This window comes from Felis catus, chromosome A2, assembly GCF_018350175.1.
Source record: "Felis catus isolate Fca126 chromosome A2, F.catus_Fca126_mat1.0, whole genome shotgun sequence".
In the NCBI taxonomy this organism is placed as follows: domain Eukaryota; kingdom Metazoa; phylum Chordata; class Mammalia; order Carnivora; family Felidae; genus Felis; species Felis catus.
This window is the reverse complement of record NC_058369.1, coordinates 123,145,507-123,165,062: the sequence shown is the minus strand read 5'-3', so window position 1 is coordinate 123,165,062 and position 19,556 is coordinate 123,145,507. Positions and strand designations below refer to the sequence as shown.

Here is a 19,556-nt window from a genome sequence, read left to right as displayed (position 1 = left end):
CCCATCTCCCTCTTTCCCTCTGTCCCCCTTTTCCTCTCTCCCTTCCCCTCCTTTTCCTTCTCTCCCTCTTTACTCTGGGATGAAGAAGTCATTTTGGTTTTCATGGGTCTGCAGAGCTGGCCTGGGCATACATGCATGATACATATGCATACACAAATGAATAATATGTTGCCTCAGAGTTGGCAGTTTCACACAAGTTTTGTTTAGTGTCGGGTATTCTATTTCCAAAACTCTGAAGCTAGAATGGCATGGAATTATGACACAAAATGCCCCATCTTGCTTGAGTCCAGGACACTAAAACTACAGGTGAGGTGGGGGATTCTGATTAATATTTAATTGATGGCTGTCATTGACATAGAAAATGACCATGTAAAAAAATCAGTAGCCACTTATGGATCTGTTTGATATAATAAATCAATAAATGTATTTATATTCTAATTAAGGAGGTCCAATCATCTTGACCTCTTATAAATCTCCTGGGGCTTAGTATTGGGAAGGGCTTCAACATTAAATATTTTTGATGGTCTTTGATATATGGTGTTGTGGGTAGCACTCAATTATTTATATTACTTATAGTATTATTTCCACCTGGTTTAAATCAGGGCAGTGATTTGAATCTAAACTATTCGATATATCATTTCTACCAGAGGCTTTCCCAGAGCAGAGGTATAGATATTTTTAACAGGCCCTTTGGCAAGGCTTCGATGTTTAATTATCAAACATGATTGAAGAGCATAGCTATTTGGGAGAAACAGAGAATTATGAAGAGTAGATCAATAGCTTGACAGGTCCTGAATGCAGGGTTTAATGTAGTAATTTGGGAAAAAAGAACTTTATTGATTGATTTCTATGTTTTTTTATGTGTTTGTTACGGTTTTTTCCCCATTCAGTTGCTATATGAAAAAGCAACTTATCCAAACCCAATATCAAGACAATTAATGTCATTAAGTAAAATATTTCTTCAGCAGGCTTATTCAGAAAGCCAGTGAATTAAAACTACTCTACAAAGGCTTGGTTTTGGCAGTATAATTAACCATAATGCTTAGAAACTCATAGGTCTGACTCACTTATACTTAGGTTGACATTAATTTGCTTCAAAGAGCAATACCCATCTGTGGATTGTTGCATTGGTAAAAGGTCATAAAATCTTGAAGGTGCCTCAAAACTCTTAAAATGAAATTGATGACTATAAAACTTTTCTTTTTTTTTTTTTTTTAAATAATCCCTGGGGTTTTAGAGCACATAGTGTGATATAGCATATCTTCTATTTGTAAAAAGGGAATTGTTCCTACCAAACGAATTCTCTGTTTATCTTGTGGTTGTGTTTGAGGTGGAAACCAGATCAGGATTGCGGCCATTTGCTTCTTTTCATGTGGCTGAATAGAAGTGATGCCTTTCCCATCCCAGAGAGCTTCCTCACTGTGAGCTGCTGGACTTCCCTAGGGCTGTTTAAGTTTCTGCCCGTAACTGGTAATGGGGTTCTTCCTCAGGTCAGCTGTGAAGTATAGACTTTTGGCATGAGGATTGGCAGCAAAATAACAATGTTACACCCCTCTCAGCATCAAATCAATACATTTCCCTTCACTGACCAGGTGTTGGAGAAAGCTGGTCCAGTGGCTCTGGAAAAGGATAAGAATAAATGGAACAGGAGCTGATCGTGTCACTGTAGGTGATTTAAGGGAACAGTCCCTCAATATTATGCTTCATACTTATCACAATTTAATATAAAATAATGTTTTTATTTTCTAAACCCTCTTCACTTCCCCCCTGCCAAATGTAAGCTCCATGAGGCAATGCTTTATGTCCAATGTACAGTAGTCTCCTTACACTCGAAACAGTCTGGCATGAGGTGGCTTAATAAATATATGAATGAATGAATGAATGAGCATGCCCAAGGTACTCTATGCCATGCCCTTTCCCAAGGAGAAGTAAATCTAAATCATAAGGTCTGAGTAAATACATTGGTTCTTATATCAGGAAAACAGTATGGTATGAAGACCGTGCATGGAACCAGCAGTATGGGCTTTTGACTGTCTTGCATTTCTGGCTCTTTTAGTGACTTTATGTCTTTAAGTAGGCAGTTTGATTTCTATGGTCTTACTTTCTACAGCTATATGATTGACCTAATATTTCTAGATATCTTTGGTAAGTACTTGGTAATTCAATTTTATTGGACAACCACTTATTGCCTAAGATATGCAAATCACCCTTTAGGTCTGACGGGTTTTAAGAATAGAATAGACACAGTCTCCATCTTCAGGGATCCTGCAGCTTACTGGAAGAAGTCAACAATAATAGTAACAGCAATACTAATAATAATTTACAGAGTATGTTTTATCTGCCAGACACTTGTAAATTTCTGAGTTTTATATACTTATAAAATATAAATGTTTCATATACTTATAAGATATATATATAATTTAATCTTTATAGTATCCTTTGTGGTAGATGCTAACATTATTCCCCTTTTACCAAGAAGGAAATCAGAACACAGAGAAGTTAGTGTAGACATTTAAAGCTAAGCATGCCCAGGCAAAAATCCTGTAGATTCAATGAGATGTGAAGGATACATGGTTATCATTAATCCCCAAATCCATAAGTAGCATCAGTCTAGGCCAATTTTGTCAATATCAAAACTGGAGGCAGATTTTCATGATGAAGTAACTTGGCAGCAGACAACAGGCCTAGTGAGCAAGCAGGAGGTTTTAGGAAGATGTAACAATATCCAGCCAAGACCTAGGTGGAAGGGCTGTAACGTGGCAGCTGAACCTTGAATACTGATAATGCTGGAGTGCAAGGCCAAGCCTGGGTCACAGGCTCCTGGGGAGCATCTAGGTTGGGCTGTTATGACAGAGATTGGCACCTGAAAGGACAATTCTCTTTGGGAAAGGCAGGGTCTTAATAAAGGACACAGGTTCCAAACCCACAGATCAGTCTACACAGCAAGAGGACTGACTTTTGATTAGATTCTTGGGGGACCTTAAATCTCACCTTGGGTTGCAAATGGATTGGATTTTTCAAACAGTGAGTATTTGAATGAATGAATGAATGAATGAACGAACATCATATTGGTGAGACTAAGCAAATAGAGCTAAATGAATTGGAGATACTTAGTGGCAGACAGACATATCATTGTTACATAAGTGGTTTTTTTCTGCCATAATGGATTTATTCTTGAGCAAATCCTCTCATAGCTTCAGAGGAATAGTGACTATCTTTAATGATTAAAATGGGGTGTTGTCTTCTGAACTCCTTTCAACTGGACCACAGTTTTTGTTATTACAGATGCTAAAAGGCAACATTTAAAATAGAAGAAAAACCTTGACATAACCATGTTTATGTGGCATGAGCATCTTTTACCCAAGTTGTTCTTGAGGCAATTCTTTTTATGTATTTTGTAGCTTGGTATTCAACCTTGGTAATGATGGAAGAAGACAGCTTGATAATGGGGAGAAAGGAATTAATTTGTTAATCCACATGTCCTTGCCTTGAAAACATGTATTTAGAGTTAGTTGACTGTAGTTTAAGAGGCATTATGTTAGGTCTACTCTTTGCCTTCCCTAGATTCCTCTTATCATCAGGGCCAGTGTAAGCATCCCTATTTAACATAACAATAGAAAAAGCAAGTTATATGTTGACATTTGGGTGTAGATGGATCAGGTTGGATGTAGAATTGTTAAATTCTTCCCTGAACTCCTTGTCATCAAGCTTTTCTGTCCCACCTATGCTTATTTTTACACATATAATCCAAACTATTATATTTATCTTGATGTGGTAAGGTTTTCCAGTGATATCTCTATATTCTCTAAACGATATTTTAACTAAGGTCTTAGCCTTTTAGCCTTCTTAGCCAAAGCCTTGGACTTTTTTTTTATAGTTGTTTTGGTAATATTTGTGTAATTAATTCATACTTGGTATAGAACCAACTTTGAATCTGACTTGTAAATCAGATTGGAGCTGCTTAAAAATTATGTGAGTGATTTTGAGCCAGTTTGAGGTATGTTTATATGAATTTATTTTAGCCAGTATATAATTTTCTTTTTGTTTTTTCCTTGGACCTAAACCAGACTAACTGTATGGGGTGTCGGTGAGAGGAATGAGGATAATTGCTGGTTTAAAAATACAACTGCTGTGGATTTAACTGACATACAACCCTGAGATGTAGGCAAAAGGTAGCAAGCTGAAGGGTGATTAATGAAGTGGACTGTGCAGGTTCTTTTTGAAAAACTTTGCTCTTTGTGCTCATGAACAGAAATGGCAAACCAGCCCACAAATGCTGCTCAGTAGCTGCAGCCAAACTGGATTTATGAGGCGAGGATTGGAGAACTGTGTGTGAGGGCGACTACTAGTTTGTGCTTGGTTCTTCAAAAGAGGTACCAGTGCCATCTCCTAAAATTATCTTAGACTGTTCTTGTCTTGGTCCCAGGTCACAAACCCCAGACTTGGTTTGATCACTTGGATTACCGTTATACCTCAAATCAGCTCATTCGTTGCCCTGTTCAGATTCCGGCATCATGTCTGCTATTCCCGTGTTCATCCATAGTCACATCTCTGAGTTGACACCTGCTGGGTAACTTCTGCTCTTCTGATTCCAGGTTTTGGCTTTGTCATTCTGGCCCAGGGTTGATTGTTTCCATTAGCCTCCCTCCTCCTACGTGACCCAAATTGACCACAACTTATTATTTATGGTGTTTTATTTGCCCAGTTCACTCCCTAATAAAATGGAGCTGGACACAACTGTTGTATAGCATTGGCTTGTACCCTGGGGATTCCTTTTCTTTTAAGCAGTTTCAAAATTTCATTGAAAATTTTTATTGAAAATTCACGTGAATGGCTGTATACCATGTAGAAAGCTAATGTGAAAGTTGAAAATAGGACTTCTGAATTGTAGATAGTGTCAGACATTGGATAGCCTCAAAGGTGTGCATGCCCTGTGATGACAATGAACCCTTACCACCTCCCCTCTTCAGGGGAGGAAGCTGAGGTCCATATGTTTGCATCCTTATTGTTATATGGTAAATCAACAGGGCTGGGAAGACATCTCAGTTGCTCACCGCTAATGTCTCTTGATCACCAAAACTACAGGTTGAAATATGAAACGCTTGGTCTAGCCAACCACTTGGCGTCAAGAAGATAGAAATCAAGTCTAACTATGAAGGCAAACATTTGAGTACTAATCTGTGAAGCACAAGGATCCTCAGTGATTACCTGTTAAACATGTTTGTGTGAAATGAATTTTTTCCATGTAATTTCTAGCCAGCTATCTCTGTTGTCTTTTTAAAAAACAACTTTATTGAACATATCCTGCTGTTTTGCAGGGAACACCCTGTCTCAAAGGCCAAAATAATTTTATTATCTATGTTTTAATACACCATGATATAAAAATAGTGGTTCCTCCCCCAAAGTAAATTTCATTTAGAAATACATGTTTACCCAAATGGAAAGACATCTGTATGTGAAGTCAAAATATTCTGAATATTTATGGTAGTAACTGTCTGGCTATAGGACTATAAGATTAACTAGATTTGAGATAGGTTTCTTTCTTCTCATTTGCTGTTTCAGAATAAATAGGTTTTATTGATTTTTCTCCTTCTGATCATAGTGACAAATATATAAGCAAATTGCTTACTTATATTCAGAGCAGGAAGATGGACTTAGACTATCATTTTAGATTTGATGTATGTATATATATATATATATATATATATATATATATATATATATGTATATATATACACATATATATATACACACACACATATACATGTGTATATGTGTGTGCGTGTATGTGTATACACATGTATGTGTATGTATATATATGTGTGTGTGTGTATGTGTATACACATGTATGTGTGTGTATATATATGTACATATATATATACACACACACATATATATGTATATATGTATATATATGTACATATACATATACATATATATACACACATATATATATATATATATATATATACCAAATCTAAAATGATAGTCTAAGTCCATCATCCTGCTCTGAATATAAGTAAGCAATTTGCTTATATATTTTTTCTGGTTTTACATTTAGTATTTGGATGTGAGTATTCTGTTTAAAAACTAGGCTGGAAACCAACCTATCAAGCTAAGCTGAAAACATACTTCAGCTGTTTTTAGTATTGGGTTACTAATGATCGCAAACACTTATCTGTTGTTTGCATAGACCAGGTGTTGTACTCTTCCAAGTGTTTTACAACAATTGTATGAGGTAGGGGCTCTATTTTCCCTCTGAACAGAGGAAGACACTGAAGTAGGGGAAGATGGAGTAGCCCAAACTCACACAGTTTTTGAGCAGCAGAGCTGGGATTGAAACCTAGGCCATTAAGCTATATAGAAGCCATGCACTCACCCACCACATGTATGGTCTCTCAACTTACAGGATTTTGAGAATAGAATGGTCTTCTCATCAGAACGTATTATAATCAAATTGTGTTCTTTAATTGCCTGGATTGCACGATGCTACCAGCCTTTGGAAAGCCTCTGCTAGATTTCCTCATTTGGCCAAGGCTGGAGCAAGCAAGTGGTTCCCATTACCTATCCCTAGGGTATGAGGTGGAGCCAGTAAAAGGCAGCAGGGAACTCTCCACCTGCAAAAGGCTGGTGAAGGGATGGGTGCCTTCAGCACCTCCAGAGGTGCTTCCAAACTGCAGTTCACCATCTAAACTGAAAGTCAGAACTTAAGCGAACAGAAATAAGACGTGGCAAGAAGATGGAAAGAATACTGCTTGAAGGATTGTGCAGAATTAAAATGGGGGAGGGCAGTAAGAGCAGAGCAAAAATAAAAGAAATCAGGAGAAAGGACCATTGTATGGGAGAGAAGTTAAGCTAAGTAGTGTTTTTGATTTTTGGAGAGGACTCAACCTTTTTCTGGTTGTAGTGGAAGTCACCCTAGATATGTCTTCATTTTTAGGAAAGAATATATATTGCACAGTGATTAAACATACTCTAGAGCAATGATTTTCAGTCAGGAGTGATTTTGCCCACTGGGCAACATTGACAATGTCAGGAGACATTTTTGGTTGTCACAGCTTGGTGCTGGGTGCTACTGTCATCGAGTGGGTAGAGGCCAGGGATACTATTAAGTATCCTACAGTGAGCAAGGCAACCCTTAACAACAAAGAACTAGCCCAAAATGTTAATAGTGCCGATTTTGAGAAACTCGATTCTAGAGCCAGACTGCCAGGGTTCAAGTCCTGGCTCCGCCCCTTCCTATTTCTGTGACCTTGGGAAAGGTACTTAGCCTCTGTGCATCAGTTTCTTCATCAGCAAAATTAACTGAAGACCCTATTTCATTTAAAATAAGATGCTGTCAGAGGTGCCTGGGTGGTTCAGTCAGTTAAGCATCTGGCTCTTGGTTTCGACTCAGGTCATGATCTCATAGCTCGTGAGTTCAAGCCCTGCGTGACAGTGTGGAGCCTGCTTGGAATTCTCTTTCTCTCCTGCTCTCTCTGCCCCTCCCCAACTCACGCTCACTCTTGCTCTCTCTCTAAAATAAATAAACTTAAAAAAAAATAAGATGCTGTCAATGTAAGGTACACCTTCATTTTATGGAAGATAAATCAATGCCAAATAAGTCATTCTATAGATTATACAATGTATGTCTGTTTAAGATATATTAAAATGTGGAAATAAATGTGTCTTAGAATTGATAATATATGGGATGTTCTGTTTAATAGGGTTTTAGGACTGCCCTTCCCCCCATTGCCTCCCAGAACCATTTTGTTTCCTCGGGTCTCTTGCATGGGCACATGTTATTAAACTTCTGTTTGATTTTCTTCTGCTAAAAATAAAAATATAGAGTTTTAGAAAGATTAAATGGATGGTGTTATTTCTTAACTCATAGACGGTAGATACTCTATGAGCTTTAGGAACAATGGAGAACGAATAAGGGAGGTTTCCTTTTCCTTCCCTCTCTTTCCCTCATTGGTGTTAATGAACCTGAAAGAGGCAGTACCCCTGAGGCCTTATCTGTAACAGAACACATTCTGGATTTTGGTTATCAGCTCCAAGTGGAGCAAAATGAGGGAGCCAAATGCGAAGCCCAAAGAGTCCAGGCAGTTTATGGTCAGGGGAGTGATAGGAAAGGTGGCCAGACTCATTCCTCACATGATAGAGCATGTGAGGCCTTATTTAGAGAGTTCCAGTGGCATGTTTTGATACTAGATATTCAAAGATCTGTGCATTCTCTGGTGATGATTTAATTAAATCGCTGATCACCAGTGCGTAGAAATAGCTATAATGGCCAAAACCATATACTTACTTAGTTATGATTAGAAACTGACATCTGAGTAACCAACTAAGAGGACTCAGGGCCCAGTTTTTAGAAGTTTTTATCTTTGGCTTATTTTCCTATTTCTCGGTGATGATAAGCATGTTTCCATATTTCAGTGGTTAAGTCAGCAGAATTATTGGTGAGAGACTTTACAGTTTGTGGGTGCAAAGTACTGCCTTAAAAATGGGAAATTCATGTGGGACTTCTGAAGAATGAAAGCAATTATTTATCTGGATCTATAGTTTTTGTGCTAGGGTCTTACGTCCTTTATAGCCCACCCATTGCAAGTAAAGACTGAGAGAGCACAGGAAAACTGTCAGCTAAATCAATTCATTCATTCACTCACTCACTCATTTATTCACTTACAAGACGTGTAGAGCACCCACTATGTAATAGCCACTGGAGTTATGAATAAAAATTCAGGGTGTTTATTAAAAATTCATATGCCTCTGTTTTGCTCTTCTTTAAAATTTATTTTTTATTAAAATGGTGATAAGAACTTCCAGCTATTGCTGAGTTTTATGTTGCTTCCAAACCCTGTGTGTTTTTTGAGTAGAGGCTGATAAACTGACTAGAATCACTCCAACTATTTGCCAAGAATGCAAGAGTAATTCTGTCAGTCAGGCTTCAACTGGAAAAGTGGACCCCATGGAAAAGATACATGAAGAGAGTGATTGCTAGGAATGGGCTTACTTAGTTCTCAGCACTGCCAGGTAAAGCCCACACCTGCAGGGATGGCCATCAGGCAGGGCAGCTTGGAACTCTTAGGCATGAGTACAGCTGCTGTCCACAGGCAGGATTTCTTCTTCTGAGAAGCCTCAGTTCTGCTTCTAAGGGCTTTTGACGGGTCATTCAAATTGTCTAGTATACTCTCCTTGATTTGAAGTCTACTAATTATGAACTTGAATCACATCTACCTTCATAGTAACACCTAGATCAGTGTTCGTTGAATAACTGGGGACTAGCTTAGCTAAATTGACACATCAAAAAGACCATCCCAGGAATGTTTGAAAGAAATTTGTTTTAAACTGCATATTTTATTTTTATTAAAATATTTTGAAATGCTTATCTATTTTTGACAGAGAGAGAGAGAGAGAGAGAGAGAGAGAGAGAACTCTAGTCAGGTAGGGGCAGAGAGAGAGGGAGACACAGAATCCTAAGCAGACTCCAGGCTCTGAGCTGTCAGCACAGAGCCAGATGCAAGGCTCGAACTCATGAACTGTGAGATCATGATTTGATCCAAAGTCAGATGCTTAACTGACTGAGCCACCCAGGTACTAAACTGTATATTTTAATGGATAAGTAACGGCCAGGTTAATTCAGTCCACTATTAATTTTCTAATAGTACTTTGACATTATTACAGTATGTGGGCTGTATTTATAAAACATCACAATTAGTTGATAGAATCAATGAAATGGGAAAAAATCGAGGCATTTTGCATCAATTTGGTTAATTTATAAACTAAGATTTAGAATGTGTAATTAGTTGTGTTAGTCCTTTGAGGACACAATCTCTGACTACTAATATTTCTTTTCATTGCTTTAGCTTATTCATCAAATGCCAGTGTCCATAGTACTGGGCATGGTCTTTGTGATCTAATTTTAACTTGGGAAATACACAATCCCAAATTTAAGAATATTCTATCCAAGTCAGGGTGCCTGGGTGCCTCAGTTAGTTGAGTGTTGGACTCTTGATTTCAGCTCAGGTCATGATCCCAGAGTCCTGGGATTAAGCCCCATGTTGGACTCCACACTGGGCCATGGAACCTGCTTAGGATTCCCTTTCTGTCTGTCTGTCTGTCTGTCTGTCTCTTCTTCTGCCCCTCCCTTGATTGCGCATGTGTTCTCTATCTCAAAAAATAAATAAATTAAAAAAAGAATGTTCTAAGAAAGTTGACAGACTGAATAGGAATATGATCACATATTTAAATTGTTTTAATATGTCTTTTTTAAAAAATGCTTATTTATTTATTTTGAAAGAGAGAAAGAGAAGGAGGAGGGACAGAGTGAGAGTGGAGAGAGAATCCAAAGCAGGCTCAGCACTGTCAGTGTGGAGCCTAATGTGGAGCTTCAACTTATGGGTATCATGACCTGAGCCAAAATCAAGAGTTGGTTGCTTAACTGACTGAGCCACCCAGGTGCCACTGTTTTAATATGTCTTATTCATTTGTTTAGTCATCCAATAAACATCCAATCGATGTTACTTGTTGAATTACATAGTAGTTAAAAAGAGAGGCTCTGGGGGCGCCTGGGTGGCTCAGTCAGTTGAGCATCCAACTTCGGCCTAGGTCATGATATCGCGATTCATGAGTTCGAGCCCTGCATCAGGCTCTGTGCTGACAGCTCGGAGCCTGGAGTCTGCCTCAGATTCTGTGTCTCCCTCTCTCTCTGCCCCTCCCCTGCTCATGCTCTGTCTCTCTCTGTCTCTCAAAAATAAATAATGTTTAAAAAAAGAGAGAGAGAGAGAGAGGCTCTGGGGTCAAATGCCATCACTTTCTAGGTGTGTGACCCTAGAAAAGTTACATACACTGAGCCATTTTTTTTTTCATTGTGAAATAGGAATAATAATATTGACTACCTCATAGATTTGTTTTGAGGACTAAATGAGATTGTCCTGCAAAGTCAGAGTGTTTACTTCTTGAAGTTGTAGACCTGATTTTGAGTCTCTGTGTGTCTGGGCACAGCACAGGGACTGACTGACAGAGGCCTACGCACTGACCATTAACAACACACAGTGTTGTAATGATGTGCCCATTAATGGTAGATGTCCAGAGCATGACGGAAGCACACTGGAGTGAGAATACCTGCATATTCTCACTGTAGAGGGGTGTTTTGGCCATCCACTCCTCACACAGTGAACCTAAGCACCACCATCAAAACTGAGCATTGAGATTAATGACACCATGAAAGAGGAACTGTTCCATCAAGAAGCAGAAATTAAAGAGAGAAAATTATGTTGAAATTTTTCATGGAAAGTCAGGTCCATGACCCCAAGAAGTAAATTTAAAGATCCTAAAGATAATTTCTAGGTTCTAGAGCAATACTACAAATGATTTAATATGAATTTCTTAGAGATTTACTTACTGAGAGTTGTCAAATGAAATCAAGATTACCAGCATCCTATAATTAAATCATTGTGTGGTTAGTGGGCCCATTTTAACTTTGTCTTTAAATTAGATGTAAATTAAATTTTAGGTCTTTCTCTTTTACCCGCCCTCCTTTTTTTCAGTACACTCATCTATTTCTCCCATAAGGTTTTATTTTGCTCCAGTTATTTGGCTGTGTATAACTACTTCCTGACTTGTAGGAGTAATTTTTACCTGTTCCCAGGTGATTGCTGACATTGAAAGTAAATGACTCTGCCAAATATATTTCCGAAGAACTTCTGCACAGAGAACTTAACTCACTTTATGAATGCCTTCATATAAGAGATATATTTTCCATCTTTGTATAATAAATCTGCTTATATCTTTGGGATATTTTTTCATATTCACAGATTTTATTGTTCTTTATTAGATTACTTTTCACCCTAAAATAAATTGCCTGCCAATGAGTTGCAATACATTAACTTTCAATGAAGAATGAAATGAAAGGGAGGAATATAAAGTTATAAATAGATGTATAAATGGCATTATCCTAACAACGGGAGACTTATCATAGTCTAGTTTGTGGGGCATGTGATTACATTTCCCATCATTGTTCACAGGCAGAACAACCTCACAATACTTCATATAATCCTTTTGTTAGGCTCCTGTTCCAGAAAATGAGACTCAAACACCTGCTTCCCATAAAGTTTTACAGGTTCTAATTTATTAAATACCTTTTATGCTTGCTGATTTTTCTTGGTGATAGTCTCTGTATAGAATGAGTTACGAGTCACAGTCGATCTCATCTATGGAGGCCTGTATGCTTTGGGAGGGAAGGAATGGTGCACAGGAATGCAGGTGAGGCTGAATACACATCTAATAGGACTTGGATGCCATTCTTCTTACTCTTTGCTTCCCTTGGACAAGGATATTTATCTTGCTGCTACCTGTAGGCTCAGAACTTCCTACCCTGAGGTTAGTTCTGACTCTCGATGTATACACACATGCACACACAGGCATGCACATTCTCAAGACATATTAGGAGGTTGCTGGCTCATTCTCAAGATCTATTCTTGCTTGTCAGTTTAACTCTTTTTTATTTTTTATTGTTTAAGTTTATTTATTTATTTTTGAGAGAGAGAGAGAGCAGGGGAGGGGCAGAGAGAGAAGAAGAGGGAGAATCCCAAGCAGGCTCCACACTGTCAGTGCAGAGCCCCACATAGGGCTCAAACTCAGATCGTGACCTGAGCCAAAATCAAGAGTCAGACACTTAATCAACTGAGCTACCCCAGTGCCCCTAACTCTCTTTTAAATATTGTTTTGCATCATTGTTATTTATATACCTAGCCGAATACCTGGCACAAAGTACACACATATGTGCATACATACACATGGCAGCTGCTGAGGGTTTAAAAGCACTGTGTTAATTTCTCTACATCCATTATTTTATTTAATTTTTTATTTTTAAAACTTTTTTGGTTAATTTCTGGCATTTTAAAAAAATCATTCTACATATATTATTATATAATTGTCACCAAACCTGTGAAATAAATACTCTTATCATCACCATCTTACCAAAGGAGAAATGGAAAAACTTGTACAAGGTCATACAACTAGTAAACGAAAAAGCTAGGCTTTGGAACAGAAGGCTTTATACTCCAATGGCCACATGCTAGACTGCTGGGAGATCCCTTGTCTGTTCACTTATTTTTGCACAAATGAATGCCTGTGCCCCACCTGAACTGGAAGTTTCTTGCAACTTTTCTCTCAATAGCCCAAACAGCATCTGTACTCCACAACAACAAATGCTATTGACTCCACAGTGGATTTGGCCAAAGGCGTGGGGATTTCTGATCTACACCTCTTCCTATATCAAGACCAAACCAAGGAAAGTGTATTTCACTGTACAGCTAATTTATTTAAAACAAAGCAAAGATGGATTCAAAGAACTTACACTGTACTATGAAAAGTTAACACATGCTTGGGAATTATTAAGAAAAGTTGACATTTAAGAGATAATAACTAATTAGAATCTCATGATACTGACACTTTAAAGAGAACCTGAAAAACTGAGAAAGAGTTGTGTAAGGATGAGTGAGATGATTAAAGGCATTAAATGTGTTTGTGAGGCAATGACTTGGGAATATTTAACATAAAGAGGAGAAGTTATGATAAGATGATGACTTCAAACATATGAAGATTTGGGGAGATGCATAATCATGATCCATTCAATTTACACATAAGAGACAATGTACTTAAGTAAAAATATTTGGCTTGCCATTCATTTTCCATCCAACACCTTTACTTAATGTCCATTATGATCCTAGCACTACGAATGAAACTTCAACCATAAGGACTTTAAAAGAAGACCAAAGTTTGCACACATTGAATTATATATAGTCCCCACAGTCCAAGTGAAGTGACAGATTATTTCCTGGTTCTAAAATGTAGAAGGAATTTATTTCAAGATGATTTTGCAATAAAAGACATATTTTTTTTCAAATAGACATTTTCATCTCTAAAAATTTTATAAAACCAGATGGCATAGCATTTTATCTTAATTCAGTTGTTTTTTTCAGGAAGTGAAGGTAACAAAAGTCCAGGTCTACTGATATCTGATTATATAATATAGTGATAACATTTAGTTAATCTATTAGAGATGTTCTTTATTTGTATGTCTGAAACCAAATAAAATACTGTCAATTTGTGACCTATTTGCTTTCATTTCCTTGGGTCTAGAATAACGTGTAGCACATTGGCAGTCTTCAGATGTTTACTAAATTAAGTGCAAGCAATCATTTGGTATCTTGTAGTGAACTCGCACTGTTAGGCTATGAGCAATATGGGACCAAGGTCCATGTCAGATTCCTCTGTTGTTCTCCACAGCGTCTAACATAGTATCTAGTCTAGAGGAAGTGTGTTCATCCAGTATATAAAAGAAGGAGGGGCGCCTGAGTGGCTCAGTCGGTTAAGCGTCCAACTCTTGGTTTCAGCTCAGGTTATGATCTCACGGTTTGTGACACTGAGCCCCAAGTCAGGCTCTGTGCTGACAGCATGGAGCCTGCTTTGGATTCTCCCTCTCCCTCTCTCTCTGCCCCTCCTCTGCTCACTCTCTGTCAAAATAAGTTAAACTTAAAAAAAAAAAGAATGAAATTAAAAAAAAGTCTTAGCATAGTTTTTACCAGGTTTTTCTTTTTTCTTTTTCTTTAAAATGTTATTTTTGAGAGGGAGAGACAGAGCACGAACGGGGCAGAGGCAGAGAGAGAGGGAGACACAGAATCCGAAGCAGGCTCCAGGCTCTGAGCTGCCAGCACAGAGTCTGACGCGGGGCTGGAACTCATGAACCGTGAGATCATGACCTGAGCTGAAGTCGGACACTTAACCCACTGAGCCACCCAGACACCCCAGCAGGTTTTTCAGCTGAATAACAATTAAGGTAACACATTCCAATTCTGGTTAAGATGCTCCTAGTTTATGATGGTAAAAATCATCTCATCAACAAATATGTTCAGTTAACAGAGTATCCAAACCATTTCCATAAGTTCTTTAAAGTGAATTGTAGACATGAACCATATAGGATGGGATGCATAATTTACTGTAAAAAGATTAATTTTACTCACTCCAGTTGAGATGAGAGGTCTTTATTGAGTTGGTTCTTTCTCAAAAGAATGATGGAAATTCAGTGAATGTTGGAAAAAATTTTCATTCTTATCCATTCCTATAATAAGTTGAAGCAGTACTTAGCAGTTTTCAGTAGGAGAATAATTATACATAAAACCTGCTTTTTTCATATTTATGTGTTTGGACAAACTGAATTTAGATATTTTTAGAAAGTGAGTGGAGATGTGATAGCTTCATTTAGGAGAATCTGAAGAATCTGAAAAATTAGCAACTGTGGTAGGAGCCTAAATTTAAGACCCTTAAATTCAGGAGAAATTTCTTTAATTGTATACAGATGTTTTTACTTTCAGTGATTTTGCTTGCAAATTTCATATTGTAAAAACAATGTCTCTGAATCCAGATGCATTGTTACCCCTAATGAGAAAAATGCTAAATAATCTCCCACTGAGATCTATTTGAATCCATTTTTGCTCTTAAATGTCTTTTAAATAATTTGAACTGGAAACCATCTATGCATGATTTCATCAAGGTTTCCTTGGAGTTATAAGTTCATTAAAATTTAAAGTTGTTTCTCTTTGCTTTTTCATTTTGTCCTGTGCTTCTCTTTGGTGCTTACAAAACCAAGAAATGAGACGGTTTATTTGCTTTGCCCAGTCCTGCATCACTAAAGGCTGAATTCTGCTTCCCTCCTGGGTTGTTGTGGAGCTGAAAGGACAAGTTTTCCTCAAAAGACTACACATAGAGCCCTCTGTGTTCCTGTACACTGAGAAGGTTGCCATGAAATTCAGAACCTTCTCACTGTCTGAATTTTCTTTTGAGTGTAAGTTCACTGCTCTACTTACATGTTTAAGTATTAATAGGGAAACCAAGGCTGAGGGTCAGAATAAGTTTAAGAGGGAAATGACCACTTGCTATCTTGTCTTAATCTTGTTATTCTAAATTATAGAGATAAGCAAAGAAGAACTGATTATTACATAAGCATTAATGCTGGCCCTTTGATTAAAGTTGTAAATGTAATTTCCTAGATGTCCCATGGGCAGCTGTAAAACATGATTAGATTGTAATAATAAATGAGTTTGACCAATTGTTTTCCTGTTTGACTCACGCTGCTATTTTTGGAGAAATCTCCCCTAAGGAAACAGTCTTCCCATTCCATGCTCTCATTTTGAAAACTTTGGCAAAAGAATGGACTCTCTTGATATTTGAATTCTTACTATTATTACATAATGTATAGACTCACTAGAGTATTTAGAGCTCAAAGATTGACAGGTTTTACAATGAATATTAATGCAGGAATTGATAAGAATCTGGCCTTGTGGTATTTGAGTGCCATTTACAATTCACTGGAGTACCGATGTATGAAAAATTGGTTTGCTCAAATTCCTTACCGACTAAATTAATTTATCAGTGTTGTACATAAGATTTAAATTTTTTCTTTGTATTTTATGGCATATTTATAAAAAGAGGACACCTCTGATGCCTATAGAAAATAAAATACAATTTATTAAGTTTCAGTTCATCACATATATCTTCAGATATTTTTCTGTGCTCTATGGAGAGATTTATTTTAGTATTTTAAAACAATTTCTTTGTGGCATCCCATGATGCCAATATTTGCACAAATTTTATTTTCCTGTCAAAAAGTTATTTTTTTCTTGAAAAAATTTAAACGTTCTTGTTAGATATGGAATGGTTTCATAAAAAGCACTGTTCCTTATTAGTCCTTTAATTCCTTGCTAATGGTTACTTCCTTAAGGTTAGTTGTATAGCTTTGGCCTTATTACACTTTAGTTCATGAAGTTTATGTGTTCAAATGAAATATGGAATATTCCGATATGTAACAAATCAAAATGTAGCACTTTGATTTTACAATTAAGACATACTTGTTTGGTATTTTTTGGTATTTAGTCTGGGAAGACGAAGAAAGGTCTCTTCTTATGTAGATTCTATAAGGAAACTGATAACTATGTATACTTACCCATTTCACTTAATATATGATGAACATTATAAATATATGAATAAATTTATTATAAATTTATAAATAATTATAAACATTATAAGTAATTATAAATAGTATAAGTAATTATGCTGTATATGATATAATTTAAAATTTTGTTTTATAACTATAATACATAATAATAAAAATTGAAGATATCCCAATTAATGGCACTATATTAATGTAATTAATCAATTCCCTATTAGTCAAAACTTTGTATTTCTTTGCCGTTATAAAGGAGCACACTGATGAGCATCTTTGTAAATGAATATTTCAGAATATCCTTATTTATTTTACTATGATGAATAAATGGAAGATAAATTGTTAAATCAAAGGATACCCACATTTTTCAAATTTCTGACAAACATTGCCCAATTGCCCACTGAGAAGATCATATAATATATAGACCTATCAGTGACCTATGAGAGCAACCATTTCCCCTATGCTTCTCTGCACTTTTATTATTGTTTATGATTCTGCCCAATTTAATAAATAAATGGAATCTCAGTAAAATTTTAATTGCATTTCTGAGGCTCATCAATTTTTCCAAGCTTATTGAACATGTATATTTCATCTTTTGTAAATTATTTTTGCTCATTTCCTTTGCATATTCTCCCTAAAATGCATGTTTGTGTTTTTTTATTGATTTCAAAAAATCTTTTAGAAACAATTCTTTGTTATAATATGTTATAAATAGACTTTCTCATTTCATAATACTTTAACATTTTTGTAGTTGTTTGGTCCATTGGTTTGTTACTTTTATGCTTGCAAACATCGATATGGTTAGAAAAGACTATTCCCACTCCCAAATTATACTAATATATATCTTACATAGTTTTTGAGTGTACGCATGGGTTCATTTTCTGCATTTAAATCTTCAGTCAATTTAGGAAACATTTTGGTATAAGGTACCATCTATCTTAATTTTTACAAAATTTGACAAATTTGTTATATACTATTTGTTCAATAATCCTAACTTTTACTGTTATAAAATAAATTTGTTATATATTGTTATTATAGGACTTATTATTTTTTCCTGGAAATTTTATTCTAAACTAAGATAAAAATCAAATTGTTTTTTCTACATTAACAAGAGTGCCATATTGTTTTTATTTTCAAACTTTATATTTTGATATCTGGTAGGGCAAAATATAAAATTGGTTTTCTTTTGAATTCCATTTTGTTTGAAGATTTCTGGCTATTTAAAAAAAATTAACCCTCTAGATTAATTGTGGAATAAACTCTTAAACCATATAACAAATTAATAGTTTATATTGTAATTTGAGAAGAAATTTATATCTTTAAAATATATGCTTTCCCATCAACATGGGATTAACATGATACAGATTTCAATTTAATATTTATTTGATATGCCTCAGTTGAATTTTTGTAGTTTTCTTCACATGGAGCCAGGATATTTCTTCTTATATTTATTTCTAGATATTACAGATTTTTAGTTGCTGTATTGAATTTCCTTTTAGCATTTATCAAAAGATCATATAGATTTTCTCTCCTGACTTATTAATTTGGTACATTATATTAACAGGTTTTAAAATATTGAGCCATCTTTGGTAATGGAAATTTTAAGAACTTACTAAACAATGGAGTCCGTGAAAAAGTTTCACTTTTAGATTTTTAAAACTGCAAGTCAGACTCTGAGATAGGAAATTCTAAAACACTCAGGGTGTCAATAGAGTGCTATAGACAACATTTGTATTTTGTTGTGATATATCTGCAATATATTAATACATATATGATATATATATGATACTATATATATTGACATACATTTAGGTATATATTATGTTACTGTGCTTTTGTCTTTTTCACATAAAACATAGAATGTTGGACAGACAATAGTACTTTCCTTACAGATGTTTTATTTGCATATTTATTAATTTATAGTTGTCATGTTTATATAGTAAATTTTACCCTAGTATGAATAAAAAAAAGATGAACTATCTCTATAACTTAAACTTTGTTGGCACTTTCACAACTTCCATTAAAATATTGTATATTATAGTAAAAAAGAAAACAGGAAGAGAAAGCTAATGAATACTACCTAATCCTTTTTCTTGATTTCCAGAAGGTGTAACTTTAAGAACAATATACTTCAGATAAGAAAGAAAAAACATTTGATTAGAGAATTTGCTGAATATATGTGATTAATTCAACAGATGTTTAATAAAAGTGTTATGAGAAAGAAAATGAAATTAAATTAGAAGTATATGTATTTTTATTGTTATATATAGTTTATGTAATAAAACAATTATTCAGTGGGTGGAAATTTTCAGCTATGCTGAAAGAATAAATTCTAGAGATCTGCTCTACAATACAGTGCCTATTGTTAATATGGTATTGTGTATTTTAGAATCTGTTAAGAGGATAGATTTCATGTTAAATTCTCTACCACTTACAACAAATCAAAAAGAAACAAAGCAAAGGGACACAATGAAACTGTGAGATATTGGATCTGTTACCTTGGTGTGGTGAGAGTATCATAGGTGTTTGCATTTGTCCGAACTCATCAGATTATACACATTAAATATGT

General features: G+C 35.7%; 1 protein-coding gene across 7 annotated transcripts in view; it reads left to right on the top strand.

The window, feature by feature from the left end:
- PDE1C (phosphodiesterase 1C) overlaps positions 1-19,556 on the top strand; it is a 510,042-nt gene that overhangs the window by 357,512 nt on the left and 132,974 nt on the right. The window lies entirely within an intron of this gene.